At 30.5% G+C, this 15,131-nt stretch overlaps 2 pseudogenes; both read left to right on the top strand.

The window, feature by feature from the left end:
- LOC112497145 (isoflavone 4'-O-methyltransferase-like) lies at window positions 1-1,391 on the top strand (annotated as a pseudogene).
- An 8,537-nt stretch (window positions 1,392-9,928) lies between these two features.
- Window positions 9,929-10,736, top strand: LOC127900353 (trans-resveratrol di-O-methyltransferase-like; annotated as a pseudogene).
- Window positions 10,737-15,131: the final 4,395 nt, after the last annotated feature.

Here is a 15,131-nt window from a genome sequence, read left to right as displayed (position 1 = left end):
GACCAAAGATAAGCTGAGAGAAGTTGGAGGTAAAGTGTAAACGAAAACAATTGAAGTTATGGGTGACATTGAAAATGACGGGGTAACTGTAAGAGAGTTGTTTGAAGGTCAAGCTCATCTGTATAAGGGCATCGTTAAGAATTTAAGTTCTATGTCAGTCAAATGTGCGGTTGAGCTAGGCATAGCGGACGCAATTCACAGCCACGGACGACCAATCACTCTGTCTGAGTTAGCCTCAGCTCTCAACATTCAGCCCACAAAAACTCGTAGTCTATTCCATTTCATGAGTCTGTTAGTTCACATGGGCATGTTTTCAAAAACCGAAGTTGACAACCACAACGAGCAAGAAGAAGCATATGGCCTCACGCCTACTTCGACCCTGCCATCAAAGATAAGCCCTACTGTTTGTCACCACTTGTTACTGGATTGCTTGACCAAGATTATGTCTCTTCATTCCAGCATTTAAGTAGGTGGTTCAAAGGGAACGATATCACATTATGGGAAACTTTCCGCGGGTTGAAGTTTTGGGACTATCTGAACCAGAACACTGCATTAACCAAGCGGTTCAACCAAGCAATGGCAAGCGATTCTAAAATGGCAACCTTGATTGTCAAAGACTGCAAGCCAATCTTTCAAGGGTTGCGCTCCCTGGTTGATGTAGGAGGCGGAACGGGTGCATTCGCGAGAATCATATCTGAAGCATTCCCCGGCATCAAGTGCACAGTACTTGAACTCCCACATGCTGTCACTGACATGCCTCAGACTGAAAACTTGAAGTACGTAGAGGGTGACATGTTTCAGTTTATTCCTCCAGCAGACGCCTTTTTCTTCAAGGTAAAAGAAACACACACACGAGCGCCTTCTAATGAGGGTTCTTGTGCTTTATGAAAATGTGGGAACGACTTTTTAACGTTCCCGCACTTTAATGAACTACAGAAATCTCTCATTGAATATATATATATATATAGTCATTATATTATATATATATACATTGGAAGATGGTGTATGCATATGCGTGAAATAATTTTATGTAATGGTGGGTATTAATTATTAAATGGGTGATTGGCATGCAGACGGTTTTTCATTTATTTGATGACGAGGATTGCTTGAAGCTATTGAAGGAATGCAGAGAAGCTATCGCAAGCAATGGCGAGAGAGGAAAGGTATTAATCGTCGATATTGTAATCAATGAAAAGGAAGATGACCGTGAATTAACAGAAGCAAAGCTCTTGTTTGACACTTTGATGAACTTTAATGTTGGTGGAAGAGAGAGAACTGAGCAAGAATGGGAAAGTCTTTTCGTGAATGCCGGTTTCACTCACTACAAAGTTGCTCCGATATTTGGTATCAAGTCCCTCATTGAAGTCTATCCGTAAAGAATTGATCAGTCGCCCCAATGTTCGATATTTGGCATCAAAATAATTTCCTACACGCTCATGCAGTCGTCGAAATAAATTTAAGAATAAAGGATTTGTACTCTGTTATTGCCCCGATCATCTGCTTCTGATGTTTTGACTTTGCTAATAAATTCAGTATCTTTCTCAAGTTTATGTAATTGAGAAGAAGAAATTCATAAATCTGAGATTTTAGATGGGTGGGCAAAATCGGGTTCGGATCGGGGTCAGATTAACCTACTGTATTTCGGGTTATTCGGGTTCTAAAAAAAAAAAGTCACTCGAACTCAATCCGACTTTTGCATTTTTTTAATTTATCTAGCTTCTTCGATCTGGTTTGCTGATACTTATGCCCTATATCAGTAGTTTTGTTCTACATTTGCTTGAGTTTGTGGAATTGAGATTGGATGTCAAGTATTTATGTCATTTCATCGTTCAATTCTGGTTTTATTTTTACTTATTTATTTTTGAGTGACTTGCTGATGTGTAAGTTTGGATCCTGTACACTGGTATCTAGTTGCTGACGTCTGATGAAATTTTTTGAAGTAGAGACTTCAAATTGTTTGATGGAATGCTGATAGAAAATGAATACAATCCTAAACTGGTGGGAAATTGATTGGTGAAACAGATACGCAATTAAAGTGAAATTGATAAATAATGAGATAACATAATCCCACAAAGATACTAGAAATTTACGTGGTTCATTTTTTAACATATATCCACCAGTGAATATAGAAAGAAAATATTTTAATAGTGAAATAATAATTACAAATATTATAATATTTTATCTCATTACCCAAAACTTCAATACATCTAATCTCTCAAATCACTTAAATCACTAAAAAACTTTACAATTTCAATCTCTTTAAACTCTCTCTCCCTCTAAATACAATAAATGCTTCTCACAATTGGGTTGATTTAGCTCTCTCTCATCACTGCTATTTATAGGAAAGATAGTGGCCAAAAGTCAGCAATTACAGCTAACAATTATGGCAAAAAATTTAGCAATTTTTCACCACCAGCTAAGCACCGAATTTGGTGCTTGAAATGTCAAAGTCAAGCACCAATTCGGTGCTGACTTTAACAAAAACTACCCTTGCTTTGCAATTTCTATTGGAGTTTTATTTCAAGGAAGCCCTGCTGCTACTTGTAGGTAATAATCTATTGAATTATATAATGAGTTGATGTTTCCATAATTCTCTTAGAGATGCATTTACATAATTTATTTTTTGAAACGGGTTATTACTTAAATTACTATCCTAAATCTTCCAGTCATGCTAATCCAGTGTTTCTTGCTCCAAACTATCGGTTCAGCACAAAGTGAAAGGCTGAAAAGTTTTAGCGCTTACACGACGAAGGTTTTACAGCATGGTCTTTTGACTAAAGCTAATATTTCCTGTTACATTTGTTATCCTCAGTTTCTTGTTGCAATTAAAAGTTGAGGACCCTGCGTCTCCCATCCGCTATCATGTTATTTATGTTCGACGCCACTAGATTAGCTAAGTGATTTTCAACTTTTGGTACGGGAGTGAATCACAAGATTTTGGATTCCCTCTTGTTTGTGGTACTTTCTTTTTCTTTTTTTCTTTTCCCCCTTAATATATAACATTAATAATGATGCTTCATCTAGCCCTGCAAGCACTTTTTTTTTTTTGGATTCATTTGACTTTCATTTATTTCATGTTAATCTTTTGCTTATATTAGATCGTCGATTTCCGAATTGCTTAGGGACAAATAATTATAATAAGTAATAATTATGGGCGTACTATGGAGATCTTAGCAACTAGCAGCTTTGCGGGCAAAAGTGAATTCTCAGAAGCTATCAGTGAAGTTGGTGTTGAGGCACGTTCAAATGGACAGATTTTGGAGATACGAAATCTCAAGGTGTTCAATTTTTTGGATTTGAAGTCTGCAACCAAGAACTTCAAGCCTGATATTTTGTTGGGTGAAGGTGGTTTTGGGATATTGTACAGAGGTGGTTGCTATTAAGAAATTGAAGAATGGCAGGTGTTTCTTTTTAATTTACTCTTTCGATTCTTATTGAAAAGTCGAACTTTTAGGCATCCGAAACAGAATTTAAACTAATTAAGAAAAATGATTATTGTGGGTTAATTGGATTAATTTTTTTAAACCCAATTAATAATTGAGTTAGGGTTAGATCAATAATGATGAACCCACCTAACTCAACCCAATTCACATAAATAATAATAAAAATATGGTACCAAAGACCTAAACGGTTAATCTAATTTTTAACTCTTTTTATTATTATATAAGAGAGACAATTTCATTCTCATATATACTACTCTATTTTATAATTGCAAAATTAAAATCACGCTCTCATATAAGTAAATATATTATCTTATAAGTTTAATTTTGAAAGTAAGTTAGTTTCAGTTTATAGTTATTTTTTAGTAAATACTTAATGGTACATAATTATATATCACTTCAGTTTGTTATGGGATACAATGCTAACTAATTATCTAAAAGGTCTGGATTTGAAATTTGAAATAAAGACGCGGGAAACGAGAATAAAGTCTCGACGCTCATTGTTGAAATTTTTTTAATTTGATTTTAATAAGATAGTTGGTCTTTTAGCTTTCTTTATCGAACACTAAATAGTGAATAAATTTTCATGTCATGATAGATTTATGTTTAATTTTAAGAAGTTCCATTTCAAATTTCATGTCTTTTTCTTTATGAGTGGAGCTATTGGCACCCCTACATTATTCTTCCAAAACCCCACTTTAAATAAAATTACAATTAAAGACAAATGAAAATTAAATATATATAGATTTTTTTCCAGCAAATTACTTATTTCATAATAATCCTTTAAAAAAAATCCTATATGTTACTTCCTATTTAACTAAATAAATTGTACAAATTTAGAATAATCTATTGTTCTCTTTTAATTACTTATTGATTAAATATTTTTATACTTAAAATTACTTTGAAATTATAATTTGAAATATGTGTTATTTCAGCCAATGATTAACATTAAAAAACTTATTACCCATATAACTTTTTAATTTGTGTGTAGATTAATAATAAAATTGAAAATAATTAAAAAATAGCACAATAATACTTTGAGTTTTAACAATTAAACAAATCAAATGAAAATTGAGAACTTAGAAAAGTGTATATAAAAAAAAGGGCATTTTCAAAAATAAAAATAAATATAACTAAAATGCGGGTTTTTTCAGGAACTTAGAGGGGTCTCAATAGCTCCACTCTTTCTTTATTTAGCTTTTAATTTTAATATGGTTCAGAACCCGATTAAACCAGCCCAACCGAACCCAACCTTACGATTTAAGGGTTAGATTGGATTGAGTTAAATATATTTATTTAGTTGGATCATATTGATTTTATCTCAACTTATTCAACAGTGGGCTGAATTGGATTTTCACAAACCCTATCCAACTCAACTCATGCCCATGAACTATTGAGCCAAGCAATTTTTTCTATCCCTTTTATGACTTTTCAAATATCAAGATGAATGGGCAGAATTACCTAAAATATTTTAAGCATAGGGAAATTATTTGCATCTTAAAATATATTGTGCACACAATGTTATTAGCTCACCATTTTGAAGAAGTTTTTAAACATACTTTCACTAATCCCAAAAATAGTCCTTAATATAATCAAATCCCCCTAGTCACATTAGCATTTTCTTCTAAAATAATCTATTACAAATTCATGAAATAGAAAGAGCAAATAGAAGAAAATCAATAAAAACGACCAATTGTGGCATGGACTCATTTTGGCATAGATTAATTGTTTCAAGTGAGTAAGAAAATGATGTTCAAGAAGAAACGGTAGATCCCGCGAGTGTTAAAAGTAAACAGTACTTTATTTAAAAAAAATTGTCTTAAATAATAATTATTTTCAGTAAGATTATTTTATAATATAAAATTATATTAAAATATGGTGTTAGAGTATATTTTAAGAGTATATTTTAGAATGCAAGTACTCTTGTCATTCAAGAATTAAAAAAAAAAAAAAAATTCGTGCATAAGCTATTAACACCACAAGAGCAACCATAAACAAGTTTAAGTATACCCCATTTCGGTGAACAAAATAAATTATCTTGTTTGAGGGTGTATAGTACAATTTTGACTCTATTTACTGGTATTTTTCTCATATTTTTCATTTTGCTTTTCCTAACGTGTGGTTTAGTATTTTCCTTATTTATCTCATGTTCCTTTCGTGAGATGCAATATTTTTTACTTGGGCCTTACTTGACATTAGTTGTAATTTTTAAATTACAGCACTAAAATATTTAGTAAATACTAATTGATATGACTTCAAATTTATATTAATTTAATTCACCACTTATATAATAAAAAATCTATAATATCTTTAGTATTTTCATAAGATTATTATTTATAAATCATATATATTACATATTATTTATAAATATAAAATTTTTTAATCAATAACCATCAGTTTTAAGCTACACAACCTCAATAGCGCCTTAAGATCAATTTTCTTACATTGTTACAACTTCTAGTAACTCTCATTACGAATACATATTGTTATTATATGGATTACTATGTTGATCCGCATTGCCGATATACAGTATACCGCTATTAATTATTATATGTTTAACTAGTTTGACTTTTCAAACTCGCATTGCGAATTGGCCGCAGAAATCGAAATTTTCAAGTGAATCTATATATACACATACACATATGGTAGACCATAAGGAAACTGGTAGGCTTAGTCCTGAGAGAAGTTAGGGGTAAAGTGTAGACGAAAACAATTGAAGTTATGGGTGACATTGAAAATCAAGGGGTCACTCTAAGAGAGATGTTTGAAGGTCAAGTTCATCTGAAAAAGGGTGTCATTAAAATTTTAAGTTCCATGTCACTCAAATGTGCGGTTGAGCTAGGCATAGCGGACGTAATTCACAGCCACGGACGACCGATCACTCTTTCTGAGTTGGCCTCAGCTCTTAACATTCAGCCTACAAAAACTCGTAGTCTATTCCATTTCATGCGTCTGTTCGTTCACGTGGGCTTGTTTTCAAAAACCAAAGTTGTCAACCACAACGAACAAGAAGAAGCATATCGAAATAAGTTAGATTGTAACAAATTACTAAAAAGTACTTAATGAATTATTGTCATAATTATTATTAACTAATATATTAATTAATTGTAAAAAAATTTAATTAATTAATTATTATAATTATATTAATAATTATTATAAAAATATATTAACTAATAATATTAATATTAATTACTTAATTATTATAAAAATATATTAAATAACAATATTAATATTAATTACTTAATTATTATAAAAATATATTAAATAATAATATTAATATTAATTACTTAACTATTATAATATATTAATTATTGTGATGATTTATTCAAAAATTATAATTATTGTTAATAACATGTTAATAGATTAACTAATAGTAATAATTATATTAATTCATTAATAACAATATATAAATTATATATAATAATTATATTAATAATAATTATAATAGTATGTTAATTAATTAATTATAATAACAATAATACAATATTAATTATTGTGATTATTTATTAAAAAATTAAATTATGAATAATTATTGTTAATAATATGTTAATATATTAATTAATAGTAATAATTATATCAATTCATTAATAATAATAAGTAAATTAATTATAATAATTATATTAATAGTTATTATAATAATATATTAATTATATAATAATATCTTAATTATTGTGATTATTTATTCAAAAATTATAATTATTAATAATTGTTCTTAATAATATGTTAATATATTAATTAATAGTAATAATTATATTAATTAGTTAATAATAATTAGTTAATAATAATAATATTATTATTAATTATAATAGTATATTAATTAATTAATAATAATATATTAATTATTGTGATTATTTATTCAACAATAATTATTAATATATTAATTAATTATAATAATATATTAATTAATTACAAATGAGGACAAAGTGGGCATTTTTAATTTTTGGGAAGGGTAAAATGGTCAATCTCGAGAATGTGAGACTCATTCCCACCTTCCCCGGCAATGAGTCTCCCATTCCTCATTCCCAAATTGTGGTGGGCCCCACAATTCCGATTTTGATTCCCGACTTTATTTTGCGAAGTAAATATTGTCAATGATTCTGGATTATGGATTCAAATTCCCTAATTCAGGAAGTAAACGCAACATAGAACTTGTAATAAAAGTGGGCAATGTAGAAATACAAGGTGACTAGAGACAAAATTGAAAGATATACATGAGCGATCTTCTATTAGAATAAGAAATTCCTTTGGTGAAAACCATCACCCATAATTCAAGAACATTCATGTTGTATCACAAAGAATCAATAACAAAATTATGCGAAAGTGTACCTGAATCTATAACGCTGAATTGCTCTCTACGATTGTGTGGTTGGTCTTCTAGATCTACACGTTCTCATAGAGAATCCTTTAAGTTTTCTTAGGGTTCTCTCTCTAATGATGAGATTTCAAAAAGAATAAAAAGATACATGTGACGTGAGGACCATAACCACTTATATAGACAACTTTTTCCTATTATCATTAGGTATTTTTAATTATGCCCATCATAGAATTAAAATATCATTGGACCTTTACACATTAAAAGCCCATACCTTATTAGATAGGGCTGGGAACGGGTCGGGTTGAAAAAATTCAACCCAACCCGGGTTGGTTGATTGGGTTGAGTTTTTGAAAAAGCCCATTTTTATGGTCTGAACAAAAATAAATTAATTAATTGAAAATTTAAAAAAAAAACACAAATACTAAAATCCTTACAACAAATTCAACATTTCAAAGTTTAACAATCAAATTATTAGTACATAACTAATGAAAAAAATGTCCATAAATTTAAAAGCTTGTTTAATACAAAACATTAAAGTCAAAAGAGTGAGACTAGTGAATAAAAAAAACAGCTTGGCTTGTTAATATTGAAAATATTGTAACAGAACAATGTCCCGCAGATGTTTGTTGAAAAGCCTTCTCCCAAAGATAACAATAATAATTATAATTATAATATTCATGTTAATTCGATTAAGCTTGACACCATCATAACAACCAAAAATTGACCAACTTTTATCAATAAAACAAATTATAAATCACCAAAGCAAGTGGGTTAGACCTTTTAACAATAAAAAAAAAAGTGATCAATTTAGTTTCAAAACAATAATAAATTAGTAAATTAGAAAGAGGAAAGAACCTATGCATGAGACGGTGTGCAGTTGGGCAGCTTTTCAAGAAAGCTTGTGAGTTGTGGTGTTGTTGTGTTCTATGCGCGAGCAGATGAGTGATTGCTTTTTAAACAAGAGAATTTGAGTTGAGGGTTTTAAAATTGAGAAAGTTGCTGAGATGCGTTTTATATTTAATTTTTAAAATTTTTTACATATACGAGTTGACGAGTTAGGTTGGGTTACAAATTTTCAATCGACCCAACCCGCAAAAAATGTGGGTTGGGAATTTAATAACCTAACCCAACCCGTATATTTTATCAACCCAACCCAACCAGCAAAAAAATCATACGGGTCAGGTCGGTTTCACAGGATGGGCGGGTTAGTGCCCACCGCTACTATTAGATACATTAAAGCATATAGTACCAAAAATCTTAACAAATCACTTTTAATTGAGTTTAACCTTATATGACGATCTGCAGCACATAATTATTCACATATAAGTCCAACATTAGAATAAGGATCCAACAATATTGGATTAAAAAATCCAACATCTTCCACTATACTAGTAGCCAAACAAAGAGTTTATTGGACTAAATTTGTAGTTATAATCTTGTAGTTATAACATTTTCTTGTTGAATGATCGGACGAGTTCTTGCACAAGCACCAAAGGATCATACTTTAGAAGACAATTTTGTTCTCAAATATCTTAATCATATTTATCTTCTCCTGTCACACTATAAACTCTGTTAAATAGAAAAAGAAGAAAAAAATATTAGGAAAAATTACATGTAAGAGTATAGACAGGCCAGCAGTTTCCTTGACTTGATCCAAAAAGAAGTCCTGAAAATGGACTAACCCATGAATTAAAGCAAGTCTAACAGAGTGTTAGTTGTAGAAGTGCATAGATCCCATGCAAGATGAGGTTGCAAGAAAGTTGCTCGATGCTCAAGCTCATATGTACAATCTCACATACAACTAGGTAAATTCTATGTCCGTGAAGTGTGCAGTTCAGACTTGCATTGCTGACATAATTCATAGCCACGACTCATCATTCTCCCTCAATTAGTCTCAGCACTTGGGATTCGGCTCTTTAACACTAGTTTTCTATGCCGCTGGTGCACTTGTTAGTTCACTTAGGCTTGATCTCTGCAACTAAAAATTGAGAGAACAACTCTTTCTTCACTGCTAGTCAAAGATAAGTCATATTGTTTGTCACCATATGTTGCGGGAGTGCTTCACTCAACTTTATTAACTCTATTCCGTTCTTTGAGTACTTAGTCTAGGGGGAATGAAGATGAACTCATAACACCATTTAGAACTGCTAATGGAATCTATTTATAGGATTAAATGGCACAAAATCCTGAATTTGGCAACAGTTTCAACCAAGCAGTGGCCAGTGATACACAAACGGTCACAGCAAGCTTGGCTTTGAAATATTGTAAGCAAATCTTTGAAAGATTGGGTTCATTGGTTGATGTAGGAGGTGGCACATGAACGTTTGCAGGATGTTATCTGAAGCATTCCCCTGCGTAAAATGCACAGAGTTTGACCAGCCACACGTTGTTGCTAATTTGTTAGACACCAATAACTTGAAATACTTGGCAGATGATTTCTTTCAGTCTATTCCTCCAGTAGACATCTTTTTTTTATTTTATTAAAGGTATGCATGATTCCTCTCAGATTGGGATATTCCCATATCAAAATTATGATAGCATTTTTCATTCGTTTAGTTGTTGGGCGGGGACGGTTGCACATATTCTCATGGGTTAAATTGTTGAAGAGTTTTAAGCTCTTTATTTAACTTATTTAATTAGTCATGAAACGAGTGATTAACATGCAAATAATTATTCATGTATTTGGGGATGAGGAAAGCGTGAAGATACTAAAGATATGCAGAGAAGCCATTACAAGCAAAGCAAAGCTGTCGTAGATATCGTGATCAATGAAAATAAAGATGAACATGGATTAACTGAAACAAAGCTCTCTTTTTTTTTTTTTTTACATGTTGATAATGGTTCATGTAACTGCAAAAGAGAAAACCAAGAAATAATGGGAAAGGCTCTTCTCAGAGGCTGGTTTCCTTCAGTGCAAGAAAACACCCGTATTTGGTTTGAGATCCCTCATTGAAGTTTTTCCGTATAGTGAACAATTATGATTACTAATAGCAATCATTCTTGAAATGACCTAATTTTATTCTAGACATCCGGATATAATCAAATTTGCGGTCTTCTAATTTTCACCGTTCAATGCTCAAATTTATTCTACTCCGATAAAATAAAAACTAGTTATGCGATCTTTATTAATTGCTTGATGTTGTGCCTTTTCTTTCTTTCTTCATCTTTTTTCCCTCACCTCTCATATTTCATCTTCTTCGTTTCTTGATTATGATTATGATTGACATTTCAAATAATTTACATTTGGTGTGAGCAAAAAATATGCATAATTTCTTCTAGAATTAGATTAGAAACTGTCGTTCTGTTGATTGTTTTGAAAAATTTCTTGTGCGGGAAATGGAATAAAAAGCCACTGAAAAATGAAATAGCAAATATGTAGAATTAAATTGATCAAAGGCTCCAAAATAAATGAAGTTCACTGTCCATGATTGTGAAACAAGAGTAAAGTCAGGGATTTCAAGATCTTGTCGAACAAAATAAATAAGAGTATGCGCGTCACCTTTTACATTTTAATAGATTGTTTGGAACATCTTTGCCACAAATTGTATCGGACGGTGAAAATTAAAAGACAGTAAGTTTGATTATACCTAAATGTCCGTATGATAGAAATTCTATATATATTATTCACAGCCATGGGAAATTCATCAAGCTTCCTGAAATCGTCTCAGCACTTCAGGTTCACCTTACAAAAACTATAGTGTTTAGCGCCTAATGCGATTGTTAATTCATCCAGGATTTTCTCGGCAACTGTTGCAGAAGCACATGTTAAGCAATTACCAATGTTATGGTGACTGTAACATCTAGAGAAATACAAATGTGATGTAAATAAATACAAAAAAAAAGACACAATAATTGTACATAGTTCGGCCTAAAGCTTACGTCCACGAGCAAAGACTGAAAGATAATGTTATTAATGAGATGAGATTTTTCTTCAAAAGATGAACATGAATTAATTGAAGCAAAGCTCTTCTTCGACATGTTGTTATCGGAAGATAAAGAACTGAGAAAGAGTTGGAAAGTCTTTTCGTTGAAGTGCATTTTCATCACTACAAGATAACACCCTTATTTGGTTTGCCATCCCTAATTGAAGTCTATCCATAGGTTGAACAATATCAATACGACAAACAACTTAATAAATCGTTCTTGAAACCGCATATTGTATTTTGTACTTTTTTGAATTTTGTCATTATTTGGAGTAGCGACTAATTTAGCTGCCTTGTTTTTGTGCCAATTAATTTCAATTTTGTCTTCGTCTAGGGTTTGATGTTCGGTGAGCTAAGAGCTATTGAGCCGAGCAATTCTTTCTATCACTTTATGACTTTTCAAATATCGGGTTTTAATCCAGTGGTGAACCACTACTCTCAAAGTTAAAAATGATTATGAGGGTAGTGGTTCGAGTCTTTATAAGCTCAACCTCCCTCAATTAAACAAAAAATTGTGTGGAGTTAATTTGTAAATATTTCTCCCTTGCGAAATACGAGTGGAGCAAAAACATCCCTCATCTGTGAGAGTCATATTTTTAGGCATGTATTTTATAGAATTAATGTAATAATGTAAGTTCCAGTTATATATCTGATTGTAAATATCAGTGTAATGTCTACTCTAATAGCAGTTGTAAATATCTGTGTAATACAGTAATCTGATGTGTAATTATATATTATATATATATATCAACAGCCAAGGCTGAGTAACGTAAGGGCAGCAATTCGAATCCCCACAAAAAGTATTGTAGGGGTAACTCCTTCCTCAATTATATTGTATAATTGAGTGGAAATAATTTTCTCATTTGCGAAATGTAAGTGTAGTAGACATCCTTCAAATATTAGTGAGAGTAAAAATTTTGACAATGTTTCAGGAGATTTAAAATAAATTAATCTCTGCAGTTGTGCAGTGCTTCATAAGATTTATTGTGAATTAGTTCTAATAGTTATCTGATTATAAATATCAATAGTAGTCTCATATAATATGAATTATAATTTAAGTAATAGTCTCATGTAATAAAAAAAAAAATCAAAATCAACGGCTAAAATTGCCTAAAACATTTTGAGTGTAGTGGAATTATTTGCATGTTAAAATATATTATGAACACTCTTTTATTTACTCATTCATTTTCAACAAGTTTTTAAACACACTTTCACTAATGCCAAAATAGTCCTTAAACCCCCTTAGTCACTTCATCATTTTCTTCTAAAAAAAATCTTTTACATATTCACAACGACTAATTTAACAAAAACATTTAAGCATAAACCAAAAATAGAAAAGTATAGGAAGAAATACAAATCTAGAAATACAAAGAGCAAGTAACTGAATGAAATAGAAGAAAATCAATGAAAACGACCAACTGTTGCAGGCTCTCATTTTGGCATGGTTTGTTGAAGTGACTAAGAAAATGATGTTAAAGAAGAAAAGGTACATCCCGTGCGTGTTAGAAGCAAACATTACTTTATTTAAAAAATTAAATCGTCTTAAATAATAATTATTTACGGTAATATAAAATTATATTAAAATATGGCGTTAGAGTGTGTTTTAGAATGGAAGTAGTCTCATCATGCAAGAATTTGAAAAAAGAAAAAAAAAATTCCATGTATAAGCTATTAACACCACAACAACGACCATGAACAAGTTTAAGTAAATAATATTATTTCGCCGAACAAAGTAAGTTATCTTGTTAGAAGGGTGTATGGTCTAATTTTGACTCTATTTAGTGGTACTTTTCTTATTTCTTTCATTTTGCTTTCCTAGTGTGTGGTATGGGATTTTCCTCATCCTCATTTATCTCATGGATCAGGCTACGGTGCCGTGCCACAGTTGCACCTAAGGTTCCTTCTTATCTCATATTACTTTTGTGCGATACAACGTATTCAATTCGCATCCACCTACCTTGCAACAGTTGCAAGGTACCACAACTTTTGTCCTTTTCTGTGTCAGCCGATGGATCCACTGGGAAAGATCTTTAACGGCTAGAGATTGTGCTTTATAGCATTATAGTCCCTATTATTTATTGTAAAATCATAAATACCAAAAGTTTTATAATATTTATATATAAGTCACATTGTTTAAAATTTTTGAAATTTCATCCACTAGCTTTGTCTGCCCATAAAAATGAGCGATATTATAACAGTGACAATTTAATCTCACGTAAATAATTCTTTCATTATGTAATATACATTTAATATAAAATAAATAAATTGAATATGTGTTAAAAATATGAGTTATTAAAGGAATTTGTGAAGTAAATAAGTGTAGAAATAAAAAAAAAGCATATTACGTTATAACACTTTATTATTTTACTATTAAAAAACTTTATTATCACATTTCTCTTTTCAATATTAAATGACAGTTTAGTTTATCCATAGACTAAATTTTTCAGTTTATACATAAAATACTAACATTGCCCTTAAAATTTAAAAGAGCCATTTTGAATGTGGCCTAATAAATTTATATAAAAAGACTACAATAAAAATATATAAAAGGAAATTAGTTTAAATTTTTCTTTAAAAAATAATTCAAAAGCTTCTAAGCTATATTTTCCTAAGAATTATTTTTGTTTGTTTGTTTTAAATTTTGCCCTTGTGAATCCGCGTAGTAATATTTTATTCTTAATTAAAGGTGATTAAATAATGAATTTATTAGTTTCTAAGAATTCTTTTAATTTTCGGTGGCTTTTTTCCTTTTTCTTTTTTTTGAAGGATAATAAACTATTGGAAAACATTCCGCAATGGTGATTTTATGTGTCATTATCTTGAACCCAGCGGGCGAGCCAACCTTGGCTGGGAGGCCAAAGAATTTTTTCAAAAAAATTCAATAAAATTTTTAATGTAGATAAGCAATTATTAATGTAATATAGACTATTGAGTATTAAATATGTTTTTTTTTTTTAAAGAGGCAATGGTCCATGCTTATCCTTTGATAGATCTGCCCCTGCTTGAGCCCATTGCAACCAGCTTAAATTACTGTTGCTAAAGGTTATACTTATTGTAGTGTGATTAATTAAGTCAAATGTCATTTTATCCCAAATGGGACTTATATGTAAGAATCTTAAACATGTTTGCCTTTATTTAATTTTACAAAACATCAGGGACTCTATATAATTAAGACACAAAAAGACAAAAGGCTGTGGTATGTTGCAACCGTTGTAACATAGTTTTATCCGATACAACAATTTTCATTTGAGACTTGAAAGTTAAATTAATTTGGCTTATCCCTGTATGATAAAAAATGTATAATATTTATAGTATTTTTAATATTATTATTTGAAAATCATATTTCTTACATATTTTGTATTTTTATTTATAATAATATATTTTTTTCGCAAAAACTATATCTTTGAAGCTGTAGAATAATCTCAATAGTTTAGATCATTTGTCTTGCATTGT

The sequence above is a fragment of the Citrus sinensis genome, chromosome 2 (assembly GCF_022201045.2).
Source record: "Citrus sinensis cultivar Valencia sweet orange chromosome 2, DVS_A1.0, whole genome shotgun sequence".
Lineage (NCBI taxonomy): Eukaryota > Viridiplantae > Streptophyta > Magnoliopsida > Sapindales > Rutaceae > Citrus > Citrus sinensis.
The sequence above is the reverse complement of the archived record's forward strand: the minus strand, read 5'-3'. Positions and strand labels throughout refer to the sequence as shown.